The sequence below is a fragment of the Oryx dammah genome, unplaced genomic scaffold (assembly GCF_014754425.2).
Source record: "Oryx dammah isolate SB20612 unplaced genomic scaffold, SCBI_Odam_1.1 HiC_scaffold_4, whole genome shotgun sequence".
NCBI lineage: Eukaryota > Metazoa > Chordata > Mammalia > Artiodactyla > Bovidae > Oryx > Oryx dammah.
This window is the reverse complement of record NW_024070188.1, coordinates 6,229,633-6,240,078: the sequence shown is the minus strand read 5'-3', so window position 1 is coordinate 6,240,078 and position 10,446 is coordinate 6,229,633.

Below are 10,446 nucleotides of genomic sequence, written 5' to 3'. Positions count from 1 at the left end.
GTTGTAGGGGTGGACAGTATTCCTAGACTACTAAGTTAAAAATCTTGAAGGTCATGCCACAGTTTTGCCATTCTCCTCCCCTCATGGTCATTATCTTAGGATGTCACGGCATCAACCGAGGATGGATGTCACACTAGCTCACACTTTTCTTTGTGTCTCCTCAGCATCTTGAGAACACACGGTGCTCACATTCACCAAGTCTCTCATTCTTCAATTTCTCAACCCCATTTCCATCCACAGTGCTCATCTCCTTACACCTCAATACCCATTTCCATGGCTGCATAATTTCCGTGTGTGTTAGTTGCTCAGTTGTGTCCAACTCTTTGCGACCCCATGGACTGCAGCCCTCCAGGCTCCTCTGTCCATGGGATTTTCCAGGCAAGAATACTGGAGTGGGTTGCCATTCCCTTCTCCAGCATAATTTCTACCACTATATTAATAACAACTCACACTTGTACAGTACTTTATGCCAAGCACTACTCTAAGAGCTTTATGTATATTGACTCATTCAGTTATCACAAAAATCTTTCAGTGGAGCTTAAAATGTGCTATGAGGAGACTCAGGGACAGAAAAAACACGTGGCTAACTTGGTTAATATCATATATCCCTAGTAAAGGACAGAGCAGCTATTGAGTCCCAAACAACTTTCTCTTAGCCATTATATTACACTACAGTCTCTATAATAACTTCATGTCTTTTACCCAGTTCTATACCAATAGTCCAGATTAACTTCCCTTTAACCCACTAAAATGTCCAGTTTCTTTTTTTTTTTAAGGATCTTTTGCTCTGTCAGCCTCCTTCTGGCTTCACTTTCTTCCTGTTTGCGTCCAATGCTTTGTCATTCACTTCAGCTTTACTTTCTCAAGCCTCCCTAGTTTTTTAAGAATGTCCTCTTCATACCATAACTTTTCCCCCAAGCCCTTGTATAAGCTTAATTGCTTGTTTCACTCTCAAGTTGGCAATCATTGCTATATGAAACGACAAACTCACGTTGGCTGACTCCCCACTATAAATGCGAGAGCCACAGACCCAGTTGAGCACTTCCTCTGCTCTGCAATTCTTTCCCTTCTATCTGCCTGATTCTCTTTCCTTTCTGTAGAGTAACTGTCCCCTCAGCAACTGCTCAATCATTTTATTTCCCTCAGTCTTGCCACTCACCTCCTCAGCAGAAGACTTAATTTCAAATATCACAGGAATGTAGTAGGCATCATGAATAAACTGTTTTAACTTCTCCTATGCGACCTCAAAATTTTGTGCCCCCCCGACTAAACTTTCCTACATGTTTCAGAGGAAGAAGTGGCTCCATTTCTCTCCGTTTCTCTTAACTTATAACCTTGAATCCATTCTCTGACTCCTTTGAATTATATGCTCATTAAACACTAACTTTTCAATTTGTGTTTTGGTCAGGATCAGCTGTACTATGCTGCAGTGACAAAACCCCTAAACTCAATGACTTGATAAAAACATTTTTTTAACGTAACCTACTGTGGGTCTGGGTTACCTTTAGGGCAGTTGTCGATGATATGGTGACTCCTGAATTCAGGCAGCCATAATCTTGTGGTTCCTCATGTCAACAGAAGGCCCCCTTAGTTTCCATGACAGGGGAAAGAGAGATACTGGAAAAATAACACAGGGGTTTTTCACTGCCTCAGACCAGAAGTAACACATTAAACTTTTGCTTACAATGTATTGGCCTGACAATTCATCTGAGCTTGCCTAAGAGCAAAGGAACTGGAAAGGTAGCCTTTCTTGTGCACAGAAAGGAAAAATCTTAAATTAATATGAGAATCATGTAGAACTGTTTCTTTCATCTTTTGTGTTTATCCATCTGTCTCATTTTGCTGAATCTTTTGTCCCTATCACAGGTAGTGCCAAGTCTAAACCATCTTGAAAAGTGCCTGCCCACCATTTTACCTGCATGCCTTCTCCTTCGTATTCCCAGCATTTCAGCCACACTGCACTGCCTGATATCACCCATATGCCCCTGCATTCACAGACCTCCTTGTCTCTCTTGTGTGATCCCACCTTCCACGTATACAGATGCTTCTTCCTGGAACGTGCTTTCTACATCTCTTGCCTCTAGAGCAGCCCTGATCATTCTTCAGAGCCAGTTCAAATCTTCTTTTCATAGGTCTCCCTAAGTCCTATAAATAGAAAGAAGGCTCTCATCTCTGCAATTTATGAATAACTCTATTTCAACCTGTATCATTGTGTATTATAATCATTTGCATGATTTCTTGACCTTCCATCTAAACTATGAATAATCATATTTTATTTACCCCATACTCAGAAACTTGCATGGGCTTCCCTGGTAGCTCAGCTGGTAAGGAATCTGCCTGCAATGTAGGAGATCTTGGCTCCATTCCTGGATCAGGAAGATCCCAGGAGAAGGTGTAAGCTACCCACTCCAGTATTCTTGGGCTTCCCTGGTGGCTCAGACGCCTGCAAATAGTACCTCAGAAATCTGCCTGCGATGCGGGAGATGTGAGTTAGATCCCTGGGTCGGGAAGATCCCCTGGAGAAGGGAATGGCTACCCACTCCAGCATTCTTGCCTGGAGAATTCCATGGACAGAGGAGCCTGGAGGGCTACAGTCCATGGGGTTACAAAGAGTTGGAGAGGACTGAGAGACTAAACACAGCACAGCAGAAACTTGCATAGTGGTACCTGGTGTGTAGAAGGCTTTTAATAAATGTTTAAATGGCTGAATAAATCAGTAAATACTAAAATTTCTGAAAATGGATACTGGAGTGTGTCTGTTGCAATTTTTGAGGTATTATTTATACTAGAATTGTTTCATTTTCAAGAACATAATAAATAATTATTTTAAAGATTATTTGATAGCAGAAGTAGAATGAGGCAAAGAATTACTCAGAATATTATAGTGCATCATTTATACAACATGAAATAAACATAGCATGACCCAAAGTACAGATTAGACAAAGTATCCATTTCAAGGAGCTGAAGTATGTCTCCATATTTATGATACAATGCCTTGCAACAAAGGCTGGGGTGCTCTGGCATGTCTCCTATGATTGGTGATAATGTTTATAACAGTAATATAAAAGTGAATTTTACTTCTATGTGAAGTATTGATGTTATAAATGAGCATGTCCCCACCAATATATAATCTTAATGTTGGAAAAGAGTTGACTAATTAATAATTATAATAAGGCTAATCAATTGCTTAAGGAAAGGTCTTTTTAAATATTCTGAAGTGAAGTGAAGTGAAGTGAAATGAAGTCACTCAGTCGTGTCTCTTTGTGACCCCTTGGACTGTACCCCACCAGGCTCCTCCATCCATGGGATTTTCCAAGCAAGAATATTGGAGTGGGTTGAAAATTATAATTATTAGCCAGAGTTCTTGAAATTTAAATTTGAAATAGATAGTAAGACTAGGGTTATGAATAAAGCTAAAATATTAGAAAATTATTTCAACCACTAATTTTGAATATTTCTATAATGCTTATTCACTTTATTATCACAGTCTACTGTTTCATTTGAATTGCAGGACAAAATGATTATCTTTTGACCCTTTCTTTTGTCTTAAATTATAAGCAAATAGGGGGCTTTCCCAATGGCTCATCAAGTAAAGAACCCGCCTACAAAGTAGGAGACATGGATTCTATCCCTGGTTCAGAATGATCCCCTGGAGGAGGGCATGGCAACCCACTTCAATATTCTTGCCTGGAGAATCCCATGGACAGAGGAGCTGGCGGGCTACAGACCATGGGATTGCAAAGAGTTGGACACAACTGAGTGAGCAAGAAGCACATAAGCAAATAGGCAAGAAGATCCTGGCCAAATAAAACACCATTGTTTTATTCACACATAATAATTCATCTATATAGAATTTAGCCAATGTGGACCTTGCTTTTGTTAGAAAATACTTTTAAAAATTCTTAATTTAATTGGGGGATAATTACTTTACAATGTTATGTTGGCTTCTGATGCACAACAATGTATGTCAGCTATAAGCATGAATATCTGCCATCCTTCCTGAGCCTCTCCCCCATCCACCCACCCCAGAAAATGTCTTTTAAAATTAAGGTTTTTTCATAAACTGAGCTCATTACAGTCCCCCAAATGGAGACTATTGATTATTAAGCTTGCCATCCTCTTTTTTGTTAACATATCCTGGAACTGGTTGGAGGTAGCTGGGAAAGAGCCAGGAAGCCATCAGGACAGGTAGCTAGGTATGCAAATATTCATCAAAGGCTTACCATGAAATGGGAGTCAGGAACTAAAAAGAATCAAGGGGAGACGTTGAAGCCAAGGATCAAAATCAAGTTGAGCCCTAGGAGACAGAAAACTTGAAAAGCAAAAAGAAAAAAAGACCAAGCAAGGAGTCTAGCAAAAACCCAGTACAAGAATCAAGAAGGGACAGAGCAGTTAGCTTGGAATGAAGTAGTGCCAGAAGGATAGTTCAAAGAGCAGGGGCCCTTGTTTAGAATTCTGCTGGACATCTCGCTCTGCCTCTGCTTTTGTTTATTCTTAATCCTCCCATCCTGGGGCTTTTGATCTCAGGTCTTGAGGGCAAGAAGAATGGCTTCTGACATTTCAACTTTCACAAGCATTTTCTTTCTCTCTAAGGAAAGTGTAAAGGTCTTAACATTTCAAACTCCAAAGGTAAAAGCATATAACTGAGACCTTTTTTTTTTAAACACTGAAGAATTGTTTAAAAATTCATACAAGTCTTTTTAGTCCTATACGTTGTTTCAAATTCCATCCTAAAAGAGGAATATATCTATATCTACACATACAAGAGATATATCTATACATACATACATATCTATACATACAAGAGGAATATATCTATATCTATACATACAAGATATATATCTATACATACATATATATCTATACATACAAGAGGAATATATCTATATCTATACATCTATACATGCTTCCCTGGTGGCTCAGCTGGTAAAGAATCCACTTGCAATGCAGGAGACCTGGGTTCAATCCCTGGGTTGGAAGATCCCCTGGAGAAGGGGAAGGCTACCCACTCCAGTATTCTGGCCTGGAGAATTCCATGGACTGTATAGTCCATGGGATCGCAAAGAGTCAGACATGACTGAGTGACTTTCACTTCACTTGATACATACAAGAGGAATATATCTATATGTACACACACACATACACAGGCTTTTTCTCCCTGGAAGACAGCATTCAAACACTTGTCCATCGTTCTATATGTTCTCTTCCTTCTCACCGAGTCATTCATCTTCTACTGAGTAGGAATGAGTGGAAAGTATTCAAGTCAACTCTTCGCCATTTTGTTTATTTTATAAAAGATTTGATGGTGCATTAAGAACATGTAAATCTACACAACTCATGGTCATATCTTTCAGTTACTATCCTGTAGCAAAATTAAATTTTGGATTCATTTCCAGGAGGAAACTTGGGCCAAGAATTTTTGCATGGTGAAGCCTTCATGGAATTGTCCTCCTGGAAAACCTATCCCAGATGGTGTCTGTGAATGCTTAGAGACAAGTGGGATTCCATTTTTCTCTTGTGTGAAGCTGGCAAATCAAAATCATAATGATTACTACTCTATAGCAGACACTGCATAGGTTCTTGTTTAAATCTTCACAATAGGATCCTGACAATTAGGATCCTATTAAGTAGGTATTCTTATATGAATTTAATTCTGCAAGGTGACTCTGAAAGAGCTGGATTAAAACTGGATATTAAAAAAACTAAGACGATGGCATCTGGCCACATTATTTCATGTCAAATAGAAGGGGAAAAGGTGGAAGTAGTGACAGATTTCCTTTTCTTGGGCTCTAAAATCACTGTGGGTAGTGACTGCAGCCATGAAATCAGAAGACATTTACTTCATGGCAGGAAAGCTATGACAAACCCAGACAGTGTGTTGAAAAGCAGAGACATTAGTCTATCAAAAAAGGTCCATATAGTCAAGGCTATAGTTTTCCCAGTGGTCATGTATAGTTGTAAGAACTGGACCATAAAGAAGGTGGAGCACAAAAGAATTGATGCCTTCAAACTGTGGTGCTGGGGAAGAGTCTTGAGAGCCCCTTGGACAGCAAGGAGATCAAACCAGGCAATCCTAAAGGAAATCAACCTTGAATAGTCATTGGAAGGACTGATGCTGAAGCCGAAACTAGTTTTTCGGTCATCCATTGCAAACAACTGACTCATTGGAAAAGTCTGTGATGCTGGGAAAGATTGAGGGCAGAAGAAGGAGAGGGCATCAGAGGATGAGATGGCTGGATGGCATCACCCATGTAATGGACATGAACTTGGGCAAACTTTGGGAGATGGTCAGGGACAGTCAGAGACCTGGTGTGCTGCAGTCCATGGATTCACAAAGAGTTGGACATCACTAGGTGGCTGACCAACAAATAGACATTACTATCAACATGATTTAAATGCAAGCAGAGGTTCAGAGAGGTTTAAAAGTTTAGTAAAGGTAACATGTTAGTGAATGGTGGAATCATAGCCAGTCATAGCCAAACATAGCTCTGGCTCCAAAGTTATGATTCTCACTGTAGGCAAGATAGACATTTACTCTCAGCTTCAGTTTTTTCAACTGTCAAACAGAAATACCTTGCTACTAATTTAAGACAGATCCTGGCACACAATCCAAGGTTGTCTACAGATGAGATCTTTGAACTTGTGTGAACATGACAAAGATACTGGCCTGTCTCTTCCAAGAGTGGGGAAAGTAGTACATTCCAGCCAATTTCCTCTCTAAGGAAGCACATATGTAAGAGGCTTTAAGAAGTCATGATTAAGAAAACAAAGCTTCCACTTCTTCATCAATAAAGTGGAGCTGACAATATCTGGCTCATGGGGTCGTTGTGAGGAGTAAATAAGATGATATTTGAAAGTGTTCAGCTCAGAGTTTGCATGTAGTAATTGGTTAAAACATGTTAAAAAGTAGCAATCCTATGATGATGATAATGACTGATGGTGATGAAAAAACTACACCTCAGTCTTGGATTAGAATTATCAGAGGCAGTAATGCTATTAGCAGATTCTAAAAATATGAAAATGCTTAAGTCAGTAGCCCACCAGGCTCCTCTGTATATGGAATTCTCCAGGCAAGAATACTGAAGTGGGTTGCCATTTCCTTCTCCAGGGGATCTACTGGACCAAGGGATAGAACCTGGGTCTCCTGCATTGCAGGTAGATTCTTTCCTGTCTGAGCCGCCAGGGAAGCCCTACTAACTGTAAGTTATTTTCTAAATACAACAGTTTTCATTTACCTAACTTCCTGGAGAATTTTGCTTTGTAGGATCTTTCCAAGTAGAGACCACTCCAGATGGAGGAAAATTCTTCCTGACTTGTACTCAAGGTGCTTGATTCTGAATGTATGATTAGCCAGCTTTTGGGCCATCTGTGCATGTTTGTCTGAAGGAGTAGGGTTTGGAATTCAAGGATGTCAAGGAACTCAAGGATGTCCCATTCCCATTCTAAGCCACTATCAGATTGGCCATATTCACAGAGAACCCCAAAACCCACATCTTTGACCTGGGCATAATTTTGGCCACAAGAGCCATTTAATCTTAATGAAGGCTTTTTAAAATTATTAAACCAAGTTAAATAGGAATAATAGGCAAGTGATTTGGTTGTAATGTATGAAGAACCAAACTAGGCTTTGTTTTTATCATTTAGACTAGGTGAGCATACCCACAGTGGACATGTCAAATACAGATGAAATGTATTTCTGATCTTTCCAGGGCTGTGGACCTCCATATGTACACCAAATAATTGTTGGATCAAATGACCCATTATTTACAACTCAGTTATCACAGAATTAAAGTCCACCTCATATTGTATATCCACAGTTAATAGTGGATTTAATGAATAGTGGCTTTAATGAATCAGCAAAAGTGAAATATCTTACTATTTCCATAAAACATTCAAATATTATACTCCTACTCAAATTATTTATTATTATAATGATGCTTTTTAAAGAGATCAAGTATGAGTAACCTGAAAAAAAACTTAAGCTGTTTCTAAGGGCATAACATTTAGAAACAACATATGGTTCTTGTAGTCAAGAATAGGTTCCTTAAATTAGCCAAAGACATTCACAGAGAGATGAGTTGGAGGAAATAGGATCGTGGGCAAAAGGAAAAAAGTTGTCATCGCTCTTCTCTCTTCTCTTCATCATCTTTGCCTGGCTGAATGTGGTTTTCATTTTCTACCCCATTCGAAACGTAAAAATAAAACAAGAGTAAGCCTCATAGTGCAAGTTCTTTGAATGCACTCACCTTCTGTTTAGTTACTATTTTAAGTGTTACTAAAATAGAAGAGTACACCATATCATAAAATGTAATATTGCATTCATTCATTCAGTCAGCAGGCATGGATGCCTTCTCTGTGCCCAGGGCTGCTCCCTAAAGAGCAGCACCTGTTATCTGTTGGCTGTTACAATCCAGATCAAGGGAGAAGGCAGACCTAAACTGGGTCCTTTTACTCTCATATTCTCAACTCTTTTCATGTTACTTATCTGCTGAAAATGTTTCAGTGGCTTCCCATGTCAGATTGCTTTGTTTCATACAGTCCTGTGTGATCATGCCTCTGCTTTTCCAGTGTCAGCTCTTGCTGGAATCATCCACTGGCCTTCCTTTAGCCGCTCACCATATTTGCCATGCTTTTTTCCGTTGCAGGGCTTTACACATATCTCTCCTCTGGAGCATTCACACACACACACACACACACACCCCATAGCTATAGCTCCTTTTCATTCTTCAGACTTCAACTTAAATATCACCCTCTGAAGAGACTTTCCTGAGGCCCACATGTAAAATAAGTTACTTCACATGCTTTTTCTTACTCCCTATTATTTCTATTACTACAATGTATAATCACACTGCTTACTTACACATTTTTATGTGTACTTCACATAGAAATCATTCACATTACCACCTGAACCATCCTCCCCATCCATCCCCTCCATGGAAAATTTGTCTTCCATGAAACTGATCTCTAGTGCCAAAAAGGTTGAAGACACTGGGCTTACTATAACTGGCTTTGTCTGTTTCTCCTTTCAGCTCTATCACTTTTTGTTCTATGCATTTTGAAACTGTTATTAGGTACATACACATTATGTTATGTCTTTTTAGTAAACTGGTTCATTACTATTATGTAATGTCTATTTTTCTTATTGCGAAATCTTTGATATTAATGTAGTAAATTCAGCTTTCTCTTGACTATGAAAGTGAAAGTGTTAGTTGCTCAGTCATGTCTGACTCTTTGTGACCCCATGGACTGTAGCCTGCCAAGTTCCTCTGTCTGTGGGATTCTCCAGATAAAGATACTGGAATGGGTTGCCATTTCCTTCTCCAGGGGATCTTCCTATTTTTCCATTCTTTTAGTTTTTGTCATTTTAACTTGCTTATGTTTTGTATTTAAAGAGGGTTTCTTATAAATAGCATTTAGTTAGGGCTTGCTTTCTAATTTAATCAGAAAATCTCTTTCAACTTATGTGGTTAACTGGAACTACAGTGTCAGTAAGATAGCTCCCAGCCACATGAGGCTTTGATACATCAAGTTCTTCAAGTTCTCTCAAGTTCTGAATTGAGATGTAAGTGTAAGATACACATGAAATTTTATAGAACAAAATTCAAAATATCTCATTAACAACTTTATATTGATTATATGTTGAAATAATACTATATTGCATAGATGCTGTTAAATATATGATTAAAATTAACCTCATATGTTTCTTTTTCTTTTTTAACATGAGTACCAGAAATTTTTACATACTCTATTCACATTATAGTTCTAATGGACTACACAGGTTTAGACCACTTTTATTTCATTGTTAGTATGATTTTATTAAAATCTACCATCTTGCTGTTTGGTTTTTATTTTGTACTCTTTCCCTTTTTCTTCTCTTTCTCTGCCAGCTTTTGAATTAATTTACTATTTCCTTTTTATACATTACTGGCTTATTGGTTATAAGTTTAAAAAGTTTTAGTTGCTTCCCTAGGGTTACATATTTAATGTACAGTAAGGTACATTGCAGTAAATTATTTACCGTGTGTTTGTGCTCAGTTGCTTTAGTCATGTTTGACTCTTTGTGACCCCATGGATCATAGCCCACCAGGCTCCTCTGCCCATGGAATTTTCCCAGCAAGAATACTGGAGTGGGTTGCCAGGCCCTCCTCCAGGGGATCTTTCTGACCCTGGGATCGAATCCGAGTCTCCCGCGTCTCCTACATTTTCAGGAGGATTCTTCACCACTGAGCCACTGGGGAAGCCTCTTATTTACCACAGGCTCCTTTAAATTATGTTACACTTCTATCATACAGTATAAAAATCCTATAACAAGATACTTCCAATTCCTCCCTTCTTTTATGTTATTTTTGTCATACATTACACCTTTACATCTGCTATAAACTTGCAAGACATTGCTTCTATTTTTGCTTTAACAGTCAATAATTTCTTAAAACAATTTAAAATAGG